Source organism: Megalobrama amblycephala, linkage group LG22, assembly GCF_018812025.1.
Source record: "Megalobrama amblycephala isolate DHTTF-2021 linkage group LG22, ASM1881202v1, whole genome shotgun sequence".
Lineage (NCBI taxonomy): Eukaryota > Metazoa > Chordata > Actinopteri > Cypriniformes > Xenocyprididae > Megalobrama > Megalobrama amblycephala.
In genome coordinates this window covers 32,836,355-32,855,870 of record NC_063065.1, presented here as the reverse complement: position 1 = coordinate 32,855,870, position 19,516 = coordinate 32,836,355, and the positions used below count along the sequence as shown (strand labels likewise).

The following is a 19,516-nucleotide window of genomic DNA, read 5'->3' as shown; positions in this document are numbered from 1 at the left end:
GCGCGCGCGCGAAGGTGGGGGCGGGGGTTACTTGATGATTGCTCATGTAATTCAAACAGAGAGCCATGAAAGTTGACACTAGACACATAAAAGCTGCATCTCGGAATTAATGTATGGTCCATATTAAACACGCTGGCCAACAGGGACCAGACGAATCTCTGGATTTCGGTATCAAATTAGCCACAATAAAAGTTAATTTCGACTTTACAATTACTTTTGCAGCGACTTTGTATCATTTTACTAATGTATCTGTCTTCATTAACTGGTTCATTTTATATGTGCATAATTTGAAACTCCGCTGAAAAATTCTTAAACTGTATGACATCAATCATCAATTATCTGGTTTTCCACATTGTCCAGTAATATTAAGAACATCTAAAAGCCGGAACACAAAAGCCCCTTCTCTCCATAACTTTGTTCTTTTCACTCGGTAGATCAAAGAGCTCTAAAATTGGTGTCCAGGAGATGAACATTGTTGGGGTGACATGATGACAATGGGGAGTGAAAGTGTGCTGGAGCAGATATGTCAATGCTGGAAAGAAAGAAGACGGGAAAGGGCTCTTTTTAATTCATAGAGCATATGAATTTGCCATGGCTTACTGAGGGAAATTAAGCGTTCCGCGCGCACATGTCACAATATGATCCCGCTATACACGTTGTTGATGTAAGTGAAACATTTTGCCATATAGGGAAAATGAACGACTTTTGTGACGTGCCTATGTATGCTATAGTTCGACAGAAAGAAAGAAAGAAAGAAAGAAAGAAAGAAAGAAAGAAAGAAAGAAAGAAAGAAAGAAAGAAAGAGGCCTCCTTCAAGTCTATATTCTCTCCAGTGTACAGAACCTGCTGCTCCAACAAAGAGTTGAAACGTTGAAAAGCAGCTGAAGTGACTAGAACGTGGACATCAACAGAATAAACAATATTTGTATTCATTTGAGAAACGAGGGGTTTGAACAACAAGACAAAACCAGACAAAGACAAAAAGTGACCATGAATACTGCCATTGTCCGTGGCTTTGAGATTCTGATTCACCATATCATAACCCCCGCGAGGAAGAAAACATCAATATTCCCAGGGAAAGGAGATGTTTCTATGGAAAACCAAAGAATTTTAGCGCATAACAGATCTGGTGTAGAAACAGGAGGGAGAAAAAAATGAAAGGGATCAAAGGGTGAGCTCTTGGGAGCGTGGATGCGTCTGTGAATCAAAGATAGACGATGTTGACTTCTAAGTACTTGGCAAGAATTGGAAAGGCGCCTGAGCCCCGTTTCCAGGACATTCTCCTAAGAAGAGCCAAAGCAGTCATAGACCCTCAATGGAGCGAGAGAGAGAGAGAGAGAGAGAGAGAGAGAGAGAGAGAGAGACTAGTGCAACTGTATACACTTGTATAAACTGAAAGCATTTAGGGTTACACTTCACATATACACACTGCACAATGCTTAACAGAGCAAATCTTAAATATCAGGCTACATTTAACCCTCTGGTGCTGTTCGCGTGCCGGTCACAAATGACCGATTTAAAAAATGCTGGCTTAAAAACAACCCAAGTTGGGTTGAAAATGGACAAACCCTGCGATTGGATTGTTTTAACCCAGCCGTTGGGTTAAATGTTTGCATAAATCATAGTTTTATTTAACCCAATTATTACTGTATTGTTTGCTTAAAATGAACATTTATTAATAAGTTTAATGAATAATAATTAAACAAACATTTATTAAATTGCTTATTAATAAATGTTCACCTTTTGATTATTATTGTTGCCGCTAGTAATTATGTGTCTGATTTTTAATTTCCAACCTATTTTTCGTGCATTTTAAGCAGCCATATAGTAATTAGTCATTTTTAAACAATAGTTTAGATAAATAAAACTACCACGTTTGGGTAAACATTAAAAAAAAAAAAAAAAAAAAAAAAAAACCCAGTCACTGGATTTGTCCATTTTCAACCAAATTTGGGTTGTTTTAAACCCAGCAATTTTTTTTTCTTTTTTTTTTTTCCCAAATGAAATGATTGTATATTTTAGTTTGATAATGTTTCTTATTTAATATTTTGTATTGCAGTAATTATAATAAATGTATTCACTTTTTGAGCATGGACCTGAAAATGAAATTTCCAACTTAAATTGTCATAAATCCTGAATGCTTTGGAGCACAGACTTCAGTTTGGTCTCTTTTTAAAGACGAAAAATATGGCGAAATATTACTGAAGTGAAAAAAACAAAACAAAAACAATGTGAACTTGAAATTTTTTATCAAGTTTTACATTTATAGTTATGAAAAATGTTCTTATTGTTATATATATATATATATATATATATATATATATATATATATATATATATATATATATATCCAAAATTTACTCTAAAACTGTGAGAAAATCAAAGCCATAAATCTAAACAAGCTGTGTTCCAAATCTGGGGTTAATATCTCAAAAAATGAGCTTTCAGTAAGACTTTGTTTGGGCGCAGTACCAAAAGTTTCCACTAGATGAGATTAATTTCCAATGCGGTCATTTATAGAAGTGTGAGTATTTTTTTTTTTTCAGGACCATTTAACCTTTTCAAATCATGTCCATGATTTGAATGCTATAATGAGTTAATCCTTTACTAATATAGGCCTACTTTAGCATAAACTATTACTTTGTTTTAATTGTAAAATTAAAAATCTTCTGAAATAGTGTGAGCGGTAATGGCATATGAGAGAAGGGGGGAAAAACCTTCTTAAAACCCTATTTCGCATGACAGATCTTTCTCCAAGGCTGTTTTATCCTGCATGTGCAGGTTTGTAACACATGCGTCTTTAATTCGTTGCTAAGTAAACAGCACTGAACCTTTTGTCGGGCCACAACAGCTGCCCGGCCCACCATTGTACCGAGACAGTCTGACCGCAGCCAGCTCAGTGCACAAGAACAGAGCGGGATGTTCAGCCTTCACCTCCTCCAATGAAGAGACTGTCAGTGGCGTTCACAATGTCTTAGTAAAACAGCCCTCCAGGAGAACTCGAGTGACGGAGAGTCTCGAGTTAGAGGACGGATGCACACACAAAGAGCAGGCCGTGTAATCTCTGGTCCAAGTCAACATGATTTGCGTGAATAGTCAATGAGTTATTGGTAATCACGATATACTTCAAAATCTGCTTAGACATCAAAAAAGTATGTGGCCTCGATCCTCTGTGTTTAAATAATAATTAATATGGTAATATTAAAGCGCACTTATTAATAATGGCTTTTCATTAAGACAAATTTAAAAGAAGAAATAAAATTAAGTTAAATATTGCACAATACACCAATGCTCATATTCATATAGCCCCATAAAATTCCCATGGTTTGATTTAACCATGTAAATTAGACATTAAATATGCTATTAGACTAATTTATCTGTGTTTCTAAAGTTTCTCCCCAGATTTCCATCCATTCACTCGGAACTTCACGTCAATGCTTGATGAGGTACGAGAACACTTAACATCATTTAATGTGGTTGCGTACACCCGTAAACAAACACCAACAAATAAACAAACACAAAGTGTTTTCCATGCTCAATTTAACTGCCTGACACAGTTTCCAGAGTTTCACAGGGAGATAAAAGGACAGAGTAAAACCCTCAGCTCCAGTCAACATGAAATATACGGAGAACCGGTCAGATAGCTACCCAGAATATTGTTGAGCAAAGTTGTACAAAGACTACAAAACCCCATCTGTTAAATTTTTAACATGAAATGAACTGTATGTTAATCAGATAAGTTGAATGAATAATAATTCAGTGCCTTATTTACAAAAAAAAAAAAAAAAAAAATTGAGCCTTTTGGGTCATTTTTGGGGGTTATTTTTCCAGTGTTTGGGTAGTTTTTGTGTTACCCAGATCCTGGGTCAGACGTAACAACCCAGGGGTTGAGTTATTTATCGCGGGCTTTTTGCGCCCTCTTCAGGAGAGAGCAGCGCAGCTCTGTGAAATTGGTGAATGTCTTCGCTAAAATACAGGTTTGTGTAGGTTTTATTTTATCAAAAAAAAATCGGTATTGTTTTGTATATCGTTTTAATTTTGCAAAGCAACATACAGGGGCGTAAACAAGTGTCGCGTCGGTCTATTCGCCTGATGAAAACGCCTGATGCCATGCATCAATTTTTTATGATTTTATTCAGAAAGATACAGAATATAAATACTTAGGATGTTAAAATATGTTCTCAGAATTGTACACTGATTATTTATGGACAGGTTATGGAGTCAGTCACAGCATTTTTTGGCTACGAGTGAAACGCAAGGCGGCGGTCTGAAGTTATCAGTTCCCCCGCCGAATGCGAGTCATCTCCGGCACGAGATCCGGCGCCGTACGGTGGAAAAAGGACAACAGAGATTGGTCGATTACACTTGAATTACCTCTAAATGTTTATTTTTTACTTATAATATTGGTTAAACGAGCTTAAATGTAGGCAATATGTATTCAAATTGATATAAAATATGCTAGGCTATAATGAAATATGATCGAAAATAAAGGAATTATCATGTAAAGCCATATATATATAAAGTTTAGAAGATTTAAGTTAATCTGTAAACATTAATTTATGTATGAAGTAAAAAAAAAAAAAAGCTAGTATTATAGTAAAAATTAATCAACCCTTTATGCTGGGTTAAATAAACAACCCAATTTGCTGATTTGCTGGGTAAAATTAACCCATCATGTGTTCTGTCCTATATTTACCCAGCCCTTGTGTTGAAAACAACTCAAATTGGGTTGTTTTTAACCCAGTGTTTTTTGTTTGTTTGTTTGTTTGTTTGTTTGTTTGTTTTTTGGAACATCACAACATTTTGTATGGGAATGATTATTATTTAACATTTTAATTACTCAGGACATTGTGTGTGTGTAAGAGAATCAGTTTTTGGAATAGGCTAATGAAGATCCGTTTCTGCAAACCCAGACATTTTGTAAACTATACTTTCAAACTGACATTTGAAAACTGTCATTTCAATTTCGCTTCTGAAATAAAATAATAATAATGTCATCAAAAAAGCATGCAGTCAATCTTCATGGCAGCAGTGGGCGTAGGAGCGGGTGGGTGTTTGAGACTTGTGGGCACAATGAATAGCAACAATCGTGCACTCCCCGAACAGCAGTGACAGGTATACTAAAGCTGTGATGACTTGTTGAACGTTGTTGTGCAGGTTTTAGAATTTACACTGATGGAGGAGACGTGTGGTGCCTGGTTCCGTATGGCACTCCTCAGGCGCGCCCCGCTCCAGCCAGGCCTGGAATGGTGCCCCATGCAGGGACTGGAGGTCCAAGCACGACAGGGGAAGAATACGACCCTGTTGTTTCAGAATGGCCTCTTGATTTATGCTCGTCACAGTTTAAAGGGCTTGTCATGTCAGAAGACACATAGGTGTTGACAGCCATACTGAACTGACTCGAGCCCATACTGTTATAGTACTGTTATGCTATAGTAATGCTCATTGCAGGGTGTTGCTCAGGCCCAGTCTAACTCCCAGAAGACCAACTTATTCAAAACACCACACCATCTAATGGAGAACATTGAGATTATGCTGCCACCCTTTCACAACATGAATTCAGATTGCGCTTTTGTTATTTAAACGATCAAAAGCAAGATACAGTCTTTATAAATACAAAGGATTAAACCTGTTGAGACATGGGAAATGTCGTTTTGTTGTGCGCAACCATTTGAGCATGAATGCCCTGAATGATGCACTGAAATTGAGATAAATTTCTCGCAGAAATGTCTTGCACCGAAAATCTTTGTTGACTGTGCATTCCAAAGGTCATAGTTCGAGAAAGCTCACAGCATTTGGAGCTGCTGTCTCAGCCAAGTCAGCATTTGTCTGACCCGTTCAGTTGCCTTGAGATGCACATGCTACTCCTGAAGCTTATGGATAAATACAAAAGTGAGATTTCCAGTAACGGATTACAAAACTGTAGAAGTGAAGTTGGTCACGTAAGCAGAAGAGCAATAATCTTAAATATCATAGATGGCAGCTCATGTAGTGCTTTGGTTTTTGTTGGTTTAACTTAAAAAAGTAAGTTACCTGGTTGCTTTAAAATTTTGAGTTCATTGAAATAAAAAAATTTCAAAAGAAATTGTATCAAAAGAGTTGATACAATGATGGTGATTGATTTAATCAACAGAAACTCAAAATATTATGTTATCTGAACCATATTAATTATTGTAGTTGATTTCACAAAAGAAAAAAATGCTGTGATAAATCATTAAAATATTTTTCACAGTGTAGGAATTGTTGTTTCACATTAATATTCTACAAAAAATTTTAATCTTTAATTTGAATGTAATTGCAATATATGTAATTTTAAATATCGGTGACACTTTATAATGATGTTTCAACTGTTAACATTAGTAAACAATGAACAATACTTCTACAGCATTTAATAATCTTTTATGAATGTTAATTCAAAATTTAATACATTTTTAAATCAAAACTTGTATCTGTTAATATTACGTAATGCACTGTGAACTAACGAACAATGCACAATTGGGTTACACTTTATTTTAAGGTATCCTTGTTACAGTGTAATTATGCATTTAAGTGCTGTGTAATAATAATTATCTACATGTATACCTACTGTAGGGTTAGGTATAGGATGAGTGTTCGTTTTATTGTTAGTTGCATGTAATTATGCATAATTTATAGTTATTAGTACAGTAAACGTGTTACAAAGACAATGTAAAATAAAGTTTTACCCACAATTGTAATTTATTAACTAACATTGACAAAGATTAATAAAAAAAAATGCATTGCATATTGTTAGTTCAATTTAGATAACTAATGTTAACAAATGAGACCTTATTTTGAAGTGTTACCATTCTATTTTTATATTACATTAAAGAAATGTAAATGAAATATGAATTTGTTCATGCCAAATTAAAAACAATTTGTTAATGCCACACATTTGAAACTATTTAAATTACACATGGTCTTATTCATTGCACAAAATGTAGTATGTGTAATATGTAAGAACACCTACCACAGGCCTTCATAGCTCAGAGTGCATGTGAGCTTTAAGGATCTGAATAGCGCTATACAATTCCATACATTTACAGCACAGGTCATGTTGGCATTGTGTCATTATGACACTGTCACTCCGGCTGTAAAAGTATGCACCCTGAGGTGGACACTATATCAAAGTGCTGTGTTTGACATTTACAGAGCCATGATCGGTTAAGGTAGTATAATCAGGCGTTATGCGATTATGAGCACCAGTATTTATGCAGACATATAATGCCTCATATAACATAGACAAGTCAGGCTTGCAAATAATGCTTTATTGTTTGATCCGGCGGAGATGGCAATGAAAACATAAGGGAATTACAGACCCTTCTGTTTGTTGGGACACAGTTTATCCTGAATCAATGATATTCACATTTGCACAAACACTGCGTATGTTTCTTGCACAGAGATTCAGTGTTTTGTCAAGACAAAACAGCTCTTCTAGCCAAGAATATTGATTCTTTAGTCTAAAATTCCTTGTTACTCTCTTAGTCGGTGTAAGAGGCCCACGCTATTAGGTTTTCATTGATTTTGCTTTCACTTCCCAATGCCTCCTGAAGTCAGTAAGCGCTTTTTTGGCGTATGAAGCATGAGATATGTAGTTTGTAAAGGGGGATTGGGGGGATGGGAGTTGGGTTGGTTTGTATGGATGAGTGGTGAACACATGAGGGGGTCAGAAGGGGCCAGTCCTTCCTGCCCTCTTCTTTTCCCGCTCAAGGGCCCCCCTCGCTGGTGGGAACAGCATGATGGGTATGCATGGCTGCCATGCGTGGGCCTCTGCATCTCACACATGTAAACCAACAGGCCATGGACCGAGGCCTGAGAGAGGTTTGCTTTATACGTGGTGCGCCAAACATGTGTTGCGGCCAAAGTTGCATCAAAGGTCAGGGAGCTATGCTTTGAACACTTCAAAGCCTTAGGATGGGACTGTAGCTTTTAAGTTTTATGGCAGGTGTAAGCAGGGGTTGCTGACCAGCCCAGGGTGGTCCATGCCCTGGTCTGGAAGAGTCAGAATGGAGGGGGGGGGACAGAAGCCTGGCTGACCAGACTGTCCGAAACATCTCAGGGCACATTTGGAGCGTCAGAGAGGCTGGAAGGCATTGTGGACTGGCTGGACAGTGCAGACATTCACTTCAACAGTCTCTGGTTTCAGAAGGACCCAGCAGGGTACAGCCAATGCCTGTGTCTGTCCCGCACTGAAAGAGATACATTGGGCAGAGGGCAAGCCCCGCTGCTCTTCTCCCGTACTGGCTCCAGTGCTGTCGGCTCACAGTTAGAGTCCGACGAGTTCACCGAAATCGGCGTTCCATGACATTTCTTCTTGTTTTGTGAAGTCTAGAGGGAAGAAACGTTAAAGGTTGACTTTAAAACAATTGGTAAATTGACCCTAGAGACACATCACACATTCCTTATCAACATTTAATGCACTGCAGATTTGAAGTGTAATTCAAATCTTTAATTGATTATTGAATGGGTAACACAGAAAGCTTTTTCAGCTGACTAAAGCTTCTCTGGACATTGTGAAAAAGCGTTCAGAGCAGGTGTGACTGAGGCCCTTTACAGATGGTGCTGGAATTCAGCTTAGTGGCTAAGATTCAATTTTCTATTTCACAATCCACATCTAAAATAAGAATTTAAAGCCCATACTTGCTACCTCAACACTATCAGAGGCAGAAATTTAGCTGCCAACATCCCATTAAACATCCAGTTTTTGCAACATGATAGATATGATCTTCCTCAAATGCAATGGCGTTTTTTTTTTTTCATTCATCTGTTGTGACATGAAAAGTATAATGTCACATAGAGATGATTAAAAGAACATTACCTGAGCCGTGTGATTCCCTGAATGAACAGCTCTTTGCTAAATTGGTTGTTTTCAGTTCTTGATTAATTGAACTTCCAGAATCACATTTCAGCATGCTTTTTTTTTGTGTGTGTGTGTCCCCAGTCATCTCTTATTATTAAAGAGAAATTCAGAATCTCTCTCTTGGAGTCCAATTAAGGATTTGCATTGTGACTATATTTTTCACTTTAATTACTGAATATAAAGTGGAGCGTTGACTTATTTCCTTATTTATCAAGCAAGTGGAGTATAAAAGAGGATTCATCAAGTAAATAGATGGCTGCACCTATAATTGCTTGCGACAACACAAAGGAAATATGAACACCTAAACGTCTTTATGTTCAGTATAATAAGCGTTAAAGTAATTAAATCTAGCATAAATGACTCAGATGTCAAATATTGGGAGAAGCAAGGTGCGCTTATTCCAATGTAGCCGGTCGATATCGGACAACATCAACATTTTGAGAGTATAAAGGATCTAGAACAAAGAGCAATCATAATAAGCCCCCACACACTTAATCTGAAAGGGCCATTGTTATCCAGATTGTCATGCAAACTAGCTGGCTGGAGCAATCGCAAAGTCAGTGTTCGGTATCATTAGATTCTCACAGCCAGTAAATCTTCCCCTCCGAACCCTTAGCATTACACTGCGGAGTTATAAAAATCTGCAAGGCCTCATGGGAATTCCCGGCAAATGCGCAGTCGACGTTATTAATTCCATTATACCCCACGTTGGGAAAACAGTAGGACTCGCTTTATAGTCATGGTAGCGATGTAAAATGGCTCTTTGTTGGGCTTGCCAGAGAGAGTGTTGAAAATGTGGTTTACAATGATTCCTTGTGATAAATGCCTCGCATAGCTTAGTAGGATCTAAACCGGACCGGGCCTCAAAGATTCCAGACAGAGAAACAGTGTAATGCTGTTAAATCTTAATGACCTGAAATTGTTACAATTTCCTCCGAGCCTCTCATTATTCTTTCTTTTCTCAGAGTCGCTGAATGCACAGCAGCACAAACAGGGTTTTCTACGGGTTCGTGGCATAAGGTAAATACTAGGAAAACAGCCATGAGACCTATCCCCTATAGCCGAGCTCTTGTTGATGGGATCGGGAGCTCGTTTCGCTGATGACAGCAGATGAGGATGGCCTGCAGAATTTAGTTGCTTGGCTTCCTGCTGTACGCCCGATTTTCTTTGCCACTCCACACCAACTCCTTTGTGTGACCCTGCAAATATCCTCTGGGCCTGCTCATTACTCTATGCAGCCAGCACATATCAGCACTCCGCTTAATTTGGCACCCCTGGATCTGGTCTCTTCAAAATGGGACTGTGGATGAATAAGGGAAGGCAAACTCCCTGGTGCTTATAATCACACAGTCTCGATACATGCCTTTGTGCATGTGAGTGTATTGTTCTCGGGTTCCGTGTCCGGCTTGTCCATTTTAAGGATTAGGAAGTGGCTTGTTGGTGTTGATGAGCTGTTGAGAGTGATCGTGCACTGGAGCAGATTGTCGCAAACATGGCATTCGCAGACCTGTTTGTTGGTTCAGTTGACCAGAGCATCCACCGATGGGTATTCTGACAGATCCCAAGGGGAGACTGAAAACCATCTCCCTAATACGTTGGAAATTAGTAGCTGTCGCTCATTCTTTTGCTGTGTGAGTCCCAACTTTATCAAACTGTTTTTAATTTTGATATTACGCTAATTCAGTATTAGCTGCTGAACTTCACTTTTTGCGATAGTAGTCATGGGCACAGCGCCCTGGCCTCTCTGCTGGTGGCTGGCATGATGAGTCTGGGTGTGACATGTGCCTCCATCTGAAAGAGCGCAGCAGTGGCATCGCTAGACAAGAGGTGTCCATTCACGCCATTGAAAATGGAGAACCCTGCAGAGTCAATGCTCTCTTCCTGGCATCGTTCGTGGCACCAATCACTGCTGATGGTGTTGCAAGTCACTTCGGAGAACAAAGCCTTATGGGTTGTGCTTTCAAAGAGAGAGGGTAGGGATGGGTTGGTTAATAAAATGTCAGAATTCTGTCTTTGATTCATCTTGCCTCGTGAATATCAGTTTGTCGAATCAAAGACAGATGCTCATTTTCCAAAAGACAATCAATTGTGTGAAAGGATTGCATGTGGACTTCATAGGAATGACTTTCAATACTGAATAATGATGCGACCATAAATGTACGGAATTTCCAGAGTAGTCTTCAATGAAGAACTCAAATCACAGAGCATTTCTCTTCTGCTTCCTGTACTGCGTCGCTCTGTAATTTTCTCGGTTATACCTGCTGTTTCTGGGTTTACATCAAGGAGTGGATCCCGTAAGAAACAATTAGGGAATGAATCCCGAAAAATGAATATCTCTTGAATAAATATGAGTGGATGTTTAAAGCACATTTGTAAATTTCTAATTGGTCTCACTGTGTCATTTTTTGTTGAAACGGATTTGCATTCTCTCTGAGTGAGAGACATTAAAAACAAGTTGATGTGACCCAACGTGTCAGATATAATTTTGGGCTTTCTGGCATAGCTTACTCTCTGCATGGTATGGTCTATTTTTGCTGGAGGTGGGCCAAATCTGTCTGTTCACTGGAAAAAGTTGCAGGGATTGGGATTCTCTCCAGACTCCCTGGAGGAAGTAATCTACATTGCAGAGTCCTGGGAGTGCATGAGCTTTAGAGGACAGGGATGTGGGTGTACATTCCTCCTTGACTGCGCTTACTCAAATGTCACAGCGCAGCCAACAAGTTTACGGAAACTGAAATTGAAATGCTGATGTTTTAATTAATAGGCAATGAGATCGTGCTGGCTTCAAAGTCACTGTTTCAATGTCGACTTTATAAAACCTTGCAATAAAATGTGTTAACAGCATTAGGTACTCTAAGAACAGTCGGAAGAGCGCAAGGACAGGTGTGAAGGAGGCTGACCTCTTGGTAGGATCTCTACCAAGTCACTTTCCAAGTTAGACTAGGGTATTTGGCCAAGTGCATGCTGACCTCTACTAGCAAACAATGCTTGAAAGGACGTCATTGCACACAGCCTGACTCATGACGATATTAGTCGTAGAGCAGAATACATTAGCTTGCTGTCCACTTGAGGGTAATGAACCTTACATCGCATCTACAGGCTTGGGTTGGAGGAGCAGATTGCTCATTTAGGACTCATATAAAGCATTGCTCATTATGTTTGCCGCTAGACTCCCACAGCAAGGCAAAGATAGCTGGACGTTAACTCTTAAACAACAAAGAGACGTTCATTACACAGACAAATAGAGGTAAAACAGCGTCAAGTTTCCTCCAAGTCGTTTTCATCAGATCGGATGGCGGAGTGTAACTTTTTAAACTGACCATTTTTCTTGCTCAGTGCTCTGAGACGCGGGGGGTTGGGGGTTTAATCGTCAGAGTGAAATCATAGGTCTACAGATGTTTTCAAGATGTTTTTCTGTCAGTAGCAGATTATCCCCTGTAGCAAAATCTCATTAAACTGCAATTTACGGAGCTGTGCTGATGTTGCCATCAACCAAAATTAAAGGCATTAATTTTTCAAAAAGAAGTTCACAGAAGTCCTCGCAATAAATGATATAACAGTTCGAAAGACTGATTTGCCCAGGCATTATTTGTAAAAAATTAACCGGCATTAACAGAGTGAGGGAATTGGGTGTGAGCGGCTGAGGAAATGTGCAAATCCGTCCATTTAGCTGGAGAAGAGCTGCACAGAGATGTGTGCATTAGGGCTCCCATGCTGGGCCAGATGAGGGAGGAGAGGAATATGACACCCTGGCCGGGGTTATGACACAGACACATGCAGAAATGAGTCCCCATGCATTACTTTCCCCTCCATAACCAGGGGTGAGCAGCACTTCACAGACTGCCACTAAAACTAATGTACCACAAGACTGTATGGCACAATGTAGGCTACGTTTCCAAGCCAAGGTTAATGAGGAAACTATTCAAATATGTCCTGCTTTAGCCTCATCTTTGACTAATTACACTCTCATTTATCTATACCAGTGGAATTAAAGCAGTATGTATAATAGCAGTATGTTGACGGAGGGGGTATTACTGTTAGTTAATTATCGAATAAGAAGCTGTTACCTGTTCAATGTTTAGTCTTAAATATTTACCATAAACAAATGTTAATCTAGCCTTATTATATAGCATGGCTATATTTTAAAGACTTTACATTTTAAAGTTGCTTATATGTCAAAAGCCCATTGGCCACATCTACACTGAAAGAAAGTTCAGTTAAATTAGTTTAAAATAACAAACATTTCAACATGTTTAACAAGACCAGGAAAACTCTAGCCAACCATCACAAATGAATCACATGTGTTTTTAAACAAATTACCTATTGAACAAATTATTTTAAAAATGGCAATTAAAAAATAACATAAGAAGTATGTGAGAAACGTAATTAAATTCGTCTAATGCTATACAGGCAACGAGAACAGATTTGAGTTCGAAAAAATAATGACATACCAAATCTAATTATTTGAACATGCCTGGATGTTTGTTCAGTGAAAATTCACTTAAGCATCGTGCTGCCAGATGTTGTCTTTGATTGTCATACTTGCTCATAATAATTCTCATCAATGTCCAGACGTTTTCTATTTATTTTTGCATTTAGTATTTTGACGCACGTGGGTTTGATATAATGCATTTGCATATAATAGCTCATTCGACGGAAAGCAACCGTTCGCATGTTACCATATCGAATTATTAGATTATATTATAGCAATGTGTATTGTTATTATTATGCTGTTGTTGTAATATTTAGTGATCGTATTTAGTATTGCATCGTTTTATATAATAAAGTATTAAAATATTAAATGAATAGCACTATAATTATGCACAAAATTGTTAGCATTTCAGCAATTCGTATATATAGTAAAACAATGCACAAAGTAAAGCGACATACACAAGTGCATAAAAAAACTTTGATGACTGTGATGTCTTTAAACGCTTGATAATTTCAAACTGCTCCTGGCTTTCAGTAAGACACGGGGTCCTAATCTTCACCACAGAGCAGGAAGCTCCTGGGAAGTAAGTACATGATTTATTGGAAAAGAGAGCTACTGCAGACCACGTTAGGAACGTAAAAATACAGATAGAGTATTGTTATACATTGCTGTGATTTATACGCGCATTTTATGGGAAACGGCGCAATTAACATTCATAGAATCTGGATTTAAAAACGCACAAATTTAACTCACACAGACATAAATTTGTGTTTAATTCAAATAATCCGAAGATTCAGAATTTACGACCTTTTTATGGTGTATTAAGATGCGATACAGGAAACCGGGAGATTCGACTCCAGAAATAAATAAATTATTCATACATAATAATGAGAAGCTAAACTTATATTTAAGGATCTAAATAAATATAATAGCATAATAAATAATATAAATCCATTATTATTTTAAAACAGATTTTTATTATGATTTCTGTAATAAAACAATACATACTGATATTATTAATACATTTTATTATTGCAATATAGTTAGCTGCTAATTATGTTCGAAGAATAAAGCCTCGAAGAGTAAAAAAGTACCAAACCCTTGGGTTCAGATGACAAAAGTTCATGTAAATAACAGCGTTTTACACTTGAGGGACTGTTTGAGAACAGTTAACAAAAGCTAAACTGGTAGAGAATATGAGAACAGTCTCGGGTGGATATATGTTTAATTAAGTTAACTGATGAAAAAGATGGCACAGCATGGTGCTGAAGAACCTCTCTCAAAGCAATGGCTCTTCTGGATTCCGTGGGCCCTTTTCGCCAGGGCATTATGCCAAATGTAATCAACTAAATATGATTGGAACCGAGCGGAATCTTTTCTGCTTTTAGTTGTTTTTTTTTCTTCTCTCTCTCTCTCCTTTCCAAAACCACCTGCTGATGAGGGTTAACTTCTTCTTTTAGGAGCTTGAAGGCACGCACACATCCTGAAGCAGCGCTTATACAACGCCATTGTCGTGTTTGTTTCATCCTCAAAACGGAAATCATTTGCAAAGAAAATTATAGGCCTCAAGAGAGTGGCTCTTTTGCATACTAATTTTGTTAGACTTATCTCCCGTGGACCCAAGTATACGGGGAAACCATTAGGGAGTGCGTGCGCATTCATTTGTTCCTTTTGTTCATGAAGAATGAGTGGCCCCTGTCTCATCTCACCTTGACGGGCCCTCTGGAGAACAATGGACAAGCAATCTCACATATGAAAAGTCGTCAGCTTAAATAAACACATTCTTTTATCAATTAGGGCTGCGGTGAATAATTCATTTCAATATACATTTTTATATGACTGACCCGTGTTGTGTCTCTCAAGTGTAGGAAATCTCCAGACCCCACAGTCAATTTGAACAGTTTTTGGCGGACCATTGTCTGGTTTGAGCCCCCCTTTGCACCTCTGAGGGCACTAATGCCACCTCCACCAGTCTGAGACCACCGCTCACCAGCGTGAGTCCAGCAGCTGTACCCCTGTCAGAAAGATGGAGCCGAATCTCGCGTTTTAAAAATCTGCTGAATATGGTGGGAAATTTGGAAAGCGACGTCCTACAAAAATCTTCGACGAGAAGCAACAGAAGTGCACAACATGCACTAATCGAAACATGCAGCTATATTTTAAAACATGAGTTTTAATTTATGAAATAATTTTTAAATAAATAAATAAATGTACATTTGTGTTGGAAAGTAAAGGAATAGATTTAAAGTTTTCGATTGTTGCAAATGTTTTATCATGAATACCAACATAACATTAAAGACAACATATCGAAATAACAACTTTCACATTTATTTTAAATTCACAATAATTTCAATTTATACTATTTGTTTATATAATTTTTTTAGAGTTAAAACCCCTTTTTTGTCATTGCAAATACATTAAATCAAATAGTCAGCACTGCATCACACACTCTAAAACAATGCTGGGTTAAAAATAGCCCAGGTTGGGTTAAAAATAGACAAACCCAGCGGTTGGGTTAAATCTTTGACCCAATCTGATGCGTAGTTTTATTTAACTCAACTATTGTTTAAAAATTACTATATTACTCACTTAAAATGAACCCCCCCAAAAATAACTTTTATTAATATGTTTAATAAATTAATATTTATTGATAAGTTTAATAAATAATAATTAATTAATAAACATTTATTAAATTGCTATTAATGAATTTTCACATAATTATGTGTTTGATTTCCAAACATATTTTGGGTTCATTTTAAGCCAGCCATATAGTAATTTTTAATCAATAGTTGAATTAAATAGTTAAATAAAACTACCGAGCAGGTTGGGCAAACATTTAACCCAACAGCTGGGTCAAAACAACCCAATTTCTGTGTTTGTCTATATTTAACCCAGCTTGGTTTGTTTTTAACCCAGCATTTTTTATAGCGTTGACACAAAATCCCATTTTGATTTTACTTGAAAAATAAATAAATAATAAAATTATAAATATATGTATATTTTATATAAATTATTGTTTTATATAAATTTATTTATAGTGTGAATGAAGACCAATCACATGTCAGAATGCAAATAATTTCAAGAAAGACAACCAATCAAAACTCAGTATTCAAATAGACTATTACAAAATGTCTGCAGCAAATAAACAGTCAATGTAATTTCGAACTTTATCTTAAATGTCTTAAAATGTATCTTTACAAAAATGGAAAATAGATTGCACCCAAGACTATTATATTATATAATAAACTTTTAATGTATCTACATTAGTCTAACTAGTACTAATTCTGTACAGCGTTTTGGGTTGTACATATCTTTAAAAATACTTAACAGCACACATAAGTCACTAATCAGTAGTTATAATTATTAATTAAACGAATTAATAATAAAGTAAATATCTATTTATTTGTATATTTTCATTTGCAGTCGAATTGGAACGTGAACAAGAAATAAATGTTGTACATTTCCCTTCACCACCGTCTCTGTTCTGAGGCTGCTGATGGTAAATTCAAAGAGAGAGAGAGAGAGAGAGAGAGAGAGAGAGAGAGAGGCGGCTGGGGGTGTTTTTTAAGTGGCCACACAGGGGGAGAAATCAAAAGAGATTACCAGCAGGTGGCGGCAGCATAACGTTTCAGCTGCCCCACCCCTTCTGCCTTCCAGACCGCTGAAAGCTCATGGCATTTTCAAATGATTTATCATATTTACCTATCGAAATTATTCACATTTCATTGTTTAACATCTCTGTAGCACAATCGGAAGTGGCCAGGGCTAATTTGTGCACTCACAGGAACAAATGCTGCAACATAATTTCACCAGTTGGGCCCAATCAGATAGTCCGGGGTTAAACAGACAACTCAGGTCATATATATTTGATAGATAACACATCAAAATGTCGGCTACATACACCTCCAGACATTTTAGGAGCACTTCATTCAGCAGCAGTCATTGTTTTGTGACCTCTGTGGTGACTTTCCCGTAGTGACGGCGGTCCTGATGCTGCGCGGAGGATGCATCTCATCTCCATCAGCCGGTCCAGCTCTCTGCGGGTCCAGGATGGCCAACCCGCAGCAGGTAAATGGTGTGGCATTTAAGACGTGATGTATGAGGGTAATTAACAAGACAGGGCAAGAGGGAACTTAGGTCACTGCATGTTTTAGAGAAAAAGCATAAAGAATCGATGACATTGGGCCTGTTTTTGTTTCCCAGACTGCACAGTAGTACTACACATCACACACACACAGACGATTTCTGGATCTCTGCAAATCTTTATTTGACATATGTGCTGCTTATCAACACGTTTACAGACAACGCGGCAAATCACACGTCTATTTCAGTTTTTGGTCCCTTGATTAGTTGCAGGAGATATTAAACATATGTTAACACTCTCCTCACCCTGACATGGTGTAACAACAGTAGAAGGTTGGGGTTAATTACGGAGGTATGGTGTAATAACGAGTTCAAGCGTAGTTCTTTTGTTTCAGCACCTTCTGATGATGGATTGACAGGAAAGGATGTCCTTATTCCTCCATTCTAATATTACAGTACATCTCCAGAGGTCAATTATCTCTAGACTAACTGTACATCTCATATGGAGCCCGGAGGTTGAAAGCTCGCCATATGTGGCCCGACAGTTAGGTTTTATGTCACAATATTTTCAGGATCGCAGATTTAAACAGATTGGAGCAAATGAAGGTGAGAGCGCAAATAATGCGGCGAGGACGTTACAAAAGAGCAGCTTATTGAAAATTAAGCAAAAGCCTAATTGCATCGAAAGCCTGTTCGGTTGGACTGAGAGGACAGTGTGTCAAGAAGATTAAAAATGGAGAGTGGAGGAAAGAGTGGAAATGGGGGTGCCGAATGAAAGGAAATAACCCAAAATTTAATAATGTGCCGGACCACCTCTTGTGCGAGTACAAGCGTAGCATCTGTGTCAGATGTTGTTAATTAACGTCAGTATGTTCCTCACCCGCGCTCGGCTTCCTGTCGTCCACACGGGGCAGAGCCCGGTGTCGTGGCGCACTCACACAAGGGGTGATGTGTGTGTGTGTGTGTGTGTTGGGGATAGGGGGGTGCTGAGGTAATCCCACTCATTATAATTCCAATCTGTGACTTGTCGAGGGACCGCTTCTGTTGGGGACCACCACAGCAACTTATCAATATGTATTTTCTCTCCGAACCCCTCCCTGCAAGGCCACGATGCGACTGCATGTGTGTATTTTTTGCCGTTTGTGCAATTACAGCTCCAACCCATGGCCATCAGAAGGATGACACAAAGTGCAGAGTGTAAATTTAGGGTCAGTCTCTAGGTAGTGGTGGGAGTCTAAAGTGTATTTTCCTTTCCAGTATTTCTATCTTCACAGTTTCTGAATCTTTAACACAACCTGATGCTGCACAATAAACAGACACCTGGCCAGTGCCAATATTGGCCAATAATATTATATATCAGTAACTTGTAACAATATATCCCGTCACAATATATCGCAATACAAATATGCATCGTGGATAGTGACAATGTGTATAGTTCACCCAAAATGAAAATTACTGTGTGAGAAAAAATTCAAGTTTACAGAGTTTTAGTGTTAGTACTACATTAAACTACTATATATAATGTTGCATATATTGTATAATAATGCAATGGGGGAATATTTGTGGGTCCTGGTAATGCCAAATGTCTTATTTTACCAGTAACATTATTTTAAGTATATCTAGTCAGTGACACTCGTCTAAAATAATTCTGTATTTTCAGCTTAAGAATCATGAATATTTTAATTCTGGTGTCACCATTGTTCTGTTCATTGGGTTACCAGCACTAAGTCCAAGCCTATTAATTTCCACCCCTGATGTAATACCAAATTTAGCATTTTAATCAAAAGTACATTTTTTGTTAACCATTTACCATGTCAATAATATTGCATCGTGATATGTATCGAATTGTGACATGAAGGTATTGCTACACCCCTATGGTAACACTTTATAATAAGGTTTCATTAGTTAGTTAACATGAACTAAGAATAAACAATACTTCTAATCTTAGTTTATGTTAATTTCAATGTTTACTCATACATTAATCATACAATACAAGTTGTATTTTTTAACATTAGTCAATGCACTGTGAACTAACATGAACATTTTCATTAACTAACATTAAAAAAGATTAATAAATACTGTAACAAATGTATTGCTCATTGTTAGTCAAGGTAAAGTTATTG

General features: G+C 37.7%; 1 long non-coding RNA gene across 2 annotated transcripts in view; it reads left to right on the top strand.

Annotated features, from left to right (window-relative positions):
- Positions 1–2,436: 2,436 nt before the first annotated feature.
- LOC125258432 overlaps positions 2,437–19,516 on the top strand; it is a 57,154-nt gene continuing 40,074 nt past the window's right edge. Inside the window, exons 1-2 of one of the 2 annotated variants that reach the window (XR_007182616.1) lie at positions 2,437–3,977; positions 17,287–17,378. This is a non-coding gene — a long non-coding RNA (uncharacterized LOC125258432). Of the gene's footprint in view, positions 3,978–16,897; positions 17,166–17,286; positions 17,379–19,516 lie in introns of those variants that run through there. The other variant, XR_007182617.1, reaches the window with a different exon arrangement.